This window comes from Pelophylax lessonae, assembly GCF_965119305.1.
Source record: "Pelophylax lessonae genome assembly, chromosome: 1".
NCBI lineage: Eukaryota > Metazoa > Chordata > Amphibia > Anura > Ranidae > Pelophylax > Pelophylax lessonae.
Window position 1 is genome coordinate 536,196,273 of NC_138768.1, and position 4,397 is coordinate 536,200,669.

Sequence of the window (4,397 nt, forward strand, 5' to 3'; positions counted from 1 at the left end):
TTGGGGCCTAGTGTTCTTCTGTACGTGTGAGATACATACACTTTTTTGATCATATTTCCTATTCCGCTATTCAATAAAAACCTTTGGGGATCAATTAAATTGCGGGATAGTTTGTGTTGGTACGTGTGAGATCCACCTTTCCAAGTTTTTGGGGTTCATCTCATACTTCTGAAGATTTGAGGGTGCTTCCTGTTCCAAACTCCTCCTACTCCTCATCCAACCTTTTAGGGGTACAAATAATAGTAATTGGGGCCTAGTGTGCTTCTGTACGTGTGAGATACATACACTTTTTTTGATCATATTTCCTATTCCGCTATTCAATAAAAACCTTTGGGGATCAATTAAATTGCGGGATAGTTTGTGTTGGTACGTGTGAGATCCACCTTTCCAAGTTTTTGGGGTTCATCTCATACTTCTGAAGATTTGAGGGTGCTGCCTGTTCCATACTCCTCCTACTCCTCATCCAGCCTTTTAGGGGTACAAACAATAGTAATTGGGGCCTAGTGTGCTTCTGTACGTGTGAGATACATACACTTTTTTCGATCATATTTCCTATTCTGCTATTCAATAAAAACCTTTGGGGATCAATTAAATTGCGGGATAGTTTGTGTTGGTACGTGTGAGATCCACCTTTCCAAGTTTTTGGGGTTCATCTCATACTTCTGAAGATTTGAGGGTGCTGCCTGTTCCAAACTCCTCCTACTCCTCATCCTGCCTTTAGGGGTACAAACAATAGTAATTGGGGCCTAGTGTGCTTCTGTACGTGTGAGATACATACACTTTTTTTGATCATATTTTCTATTCCGCTATTTAATCAAAACCTTTGGGTATAAACAATTAAATTGCGGGATAGTCTGTGTCGGTACGTGTGAGATACACCTTTCCAATTTTTGGGGCGCATCTCATACTGCCGAGGATTTGAGGGTGCTTCAGTCTGCCTCCTGCCTGTTCCGAACTCCTCCTACTCCTCATCCTTCCTTTAGGGTACAAAAAATTGTAATCGGGGCCTAGATTGTGTTTGTACGTGTGAGATACACCGTTTTGTAAAATTTGTCCTATTCTGCTATTCAATATACACCCTGTTTGAGTGTAAAAAATTCAATTGCGGGATAGTCTGTATCGGTACGTGTGAGATACACCTTTTAAATTTGTTTGGCGCATCTCCTTCCACCGCCAAGGATTGCAGGGCGCTTCAGTTTGCCTCCTGTTCCCAACTCCTCCTACTCCTCTTCCTCATCCTCCCTTTAGGGTACAAAAATTTTTAATCGGGGCCTAGTCTGTGTTTGTATGTGTGAGATACACCGTTTTTTTATCCTTTTTCCTATTCCGCTATTCAATATACACCCTTTTGGGGTAAAAAACATTAAATTGCGGCATAGTTTGCATATTTGACTGTCAGATACACCCGTGCGATACTGTTGTTGTTTTGTTCCGCTATTCAATAAACACCTTTCTAGGGCAAGATCATAAATTACAGAAATATGAGGAGACCGTCAAATAGGGGCCGTGGCCTGGGTCGTGGTGCTGCTGGTAGAGCTCCTGTTGCAAGGAGAGGATGTGGTCGATCTGTGCCAGCTACACGCACAAGTGAAACACCTTCCTCAAGTGTTAGTAGGCGACAGAACCTGCATCAGTATTTGGTAGGGCATCATACGCCTCTAAAAGCAATGTGAAGATGGTACAGCGCCACTAAGTAGAATAATTAACTAGAGGAAAGGAGGTGAACCAATGTCCATGAGTCCATGTGGAGGAAAAGGATTCAAATGCTGAAAATGTAGCCACAGATCCAACAAAAGTCTTGCAAATGGAGTTTCTTGACAGAGATCACACAAACAATAAAGGATGTACCCTTACCGGACAGTTGGACCCCCTGTTAAGGAAGGTCAGACAAGCATGTGAAGTCCGTCTCCAGAAACAAGTAGACGACCCAATTCCTCTCCGAACAACCACAGAACATCCGGATAGGACCATGGAACCGATAAACCTCAATGGACCCCAGGTGTACATAAGGGATGACCAATTCTTAGTTGTGAAGGCTGCATTTGTTTTCCTTTTTTAGGCTTTCTTTCTTCCGTTTGTTTTTATCTGGTGATCCAGCCAGCAAGTCCTAAAAACCTTTGGATCTTCTGAATACCCTCCTTTCAACAATCATAAAAGTCTGAACTCTGCATCACTTGCTACTGAGCCCTTCTACTTAGTGGTGCTGTACCATCTTCACATTGCTTTTTTTGGTTTGATATACTTTGTACTAGCAGCCTTTTTTTAGCTCATTGTTCTTTGTGCGCAGCTTTCTTCCCATTATTGTATCATACGCCTCTAGAAGTGATGAGGCCAGAACACAGAGAGGCGATAGTAGATTGGTTTGCTGCTGACAGTGCCTCCAGTTCCTTCACATTGTCTCCCACCCAGTCTACTGCAGAAAGGTCAGAGTTGGCACCTGCAGCCGATGTCCAACTGTCTTTCACCTCACCCCCTTGCAAATCAGGCAAGCAGTCTGAGCCCCAAGCCATACAGCAGTCTCTTGTTCTTTTTGAGGACTCTGTCAGCAGGGTTTCCCAGGGCCGTCCACCTAGCCCTGCCCCAGAAGTGGAAGAGATTGAGTGCAGCGATGCCCAACCACTCATTTCTCAAGATGAGTACCTGCAAGGACCATCGCAGCACGTCTCCGATGATGACGAAACGCAGGTGCCAACTTCTGCGGCGTTCAGCATTGTGGAGACCGACAAGGAGGGCAGGGGTGAAGACTGGGTGGAAGATGATGTGGAGGACGATGAGGTCCTCGACCCCACATGGAATGAACGTCATGCAGGTGACCTGAGTAGTTTGGAGGAAGAGGCGGTGGTCGCACAGAGCCACCAGCACAGCAGAAGAGGGAGCAGGGTGCAGAAGCGGAGCGCCCGTGCCCTAGACACTACGCCTGCTACTGCCCAACGCAGCAAGGGAACGAGCGCACCAAAGTCAGCTCAAAGGAGTTCTCTAGCGTGGAAGTTCTTTAGAAAATGTGCTGATGACAGGACACGAGTGGTTTGCACCCTGTGCAATCAGAGCCTGAAGCGAGGCATAAACCTTCTCAACCTGAGCACAACCTGCATGATCAGGCATCTAAGTGCAAAGCACGAGCTGCAGTGGAGTAGACACCTTCAAAACCAAGAAACGTCTCTGGCTCATCCTGCTTCCTCTTCTGCTGCAGTCTCGGTCGCTCCAGCCACATCTGTAGTGATACCGGCACCTGCCCCCCCGCAAACAGAGGATCTGTCAGCAACACCACCACCTGGGTCACCAACCATCTCCACAATGTCCCGTGAAAGCGTTCAGCTTTCCATCTCCCAAACACTTGAGAGGAAGAGGAAGTACCCCCCTACCCACCCGCGATCCCTGGCCCTGAATGCCAGCATTTCAAAATTCTTGGCCTTTGAAATGCTGTCATTCCGTCTGGTGGAGACGCACAGTTTTAAAAACCTTATGTCGGTGGCTGTCCCACAGTACGTCGTGCCCAGCCGCCACTACTTTTCCAGGCAAGCAATCTCTTCCCTGCACAACCAAGTGGGGGAAAAAATCAGGTGTGCACTGCGCAACGCCATCTCTGGCAAGGTCCACCTAACTACCGATACGTGGAACAGTAAGCACGGTCAGGGGCGTTATATCTCCCTATAACGGCACACTGGGTAAATGCAGTGGCGGATGGGCCTGAGGCGGATAGCAATTTGGCGCATGTCCTTCCACCACCGAGGATTGCAGAGCGCTTCAGTTTGCCTCCTGTTCCTAACTCCTCCTACTCCGCTTCCTCATCCTCTACCGCCTCCTCATCCGAACAGCTTAACACCTTCACCACCAACTTCAGCACGGCCAGGGGTAAACGACAGCAGGCAGTTTTAAAACTTGCCTGTTTGGGGGACAAACCACACACCGCGTAGGAGTTGTGGAGGAGCATGGAACAGCAGACAAATGAGTGGTTGCTGCCAGCGAGCCTCAAGCCCGACCTGGTGGTGTGCGATAATGGGCGAAATCTCATAGCAGCTCTGGGCCTAGCCGGTTTGACGCACATCCCTTGCCTGGCGCATGTGCTGAATTTGGTGGTGCAGAGGTTCCTTAAAAACTACCCCGATATGTCAGAGCTGCTGCAGAAAGTGTGGGCCGTCTGTGCGCACTTTCGGCGTTCTCACCCTGCTGCTGCTCGCCTGTCAGCGCTGCAGCGTAACTTCGGCCTTCCCGCTCACCGCCTCATATGTGATGTGCCCACAAGGTGGAACTCCACCTTGCACATGCTGCAAAGACTGTGCGAGCAGCAGCAGGCCATAGTGGAGTTTCAGCTGCAGCATGCACGCGTGAGTCGCTCTGCACCACTTCACCACCAATAACTGGGCCTCCATGCGAGACCTGTGTGCCTTGTTGCGCTG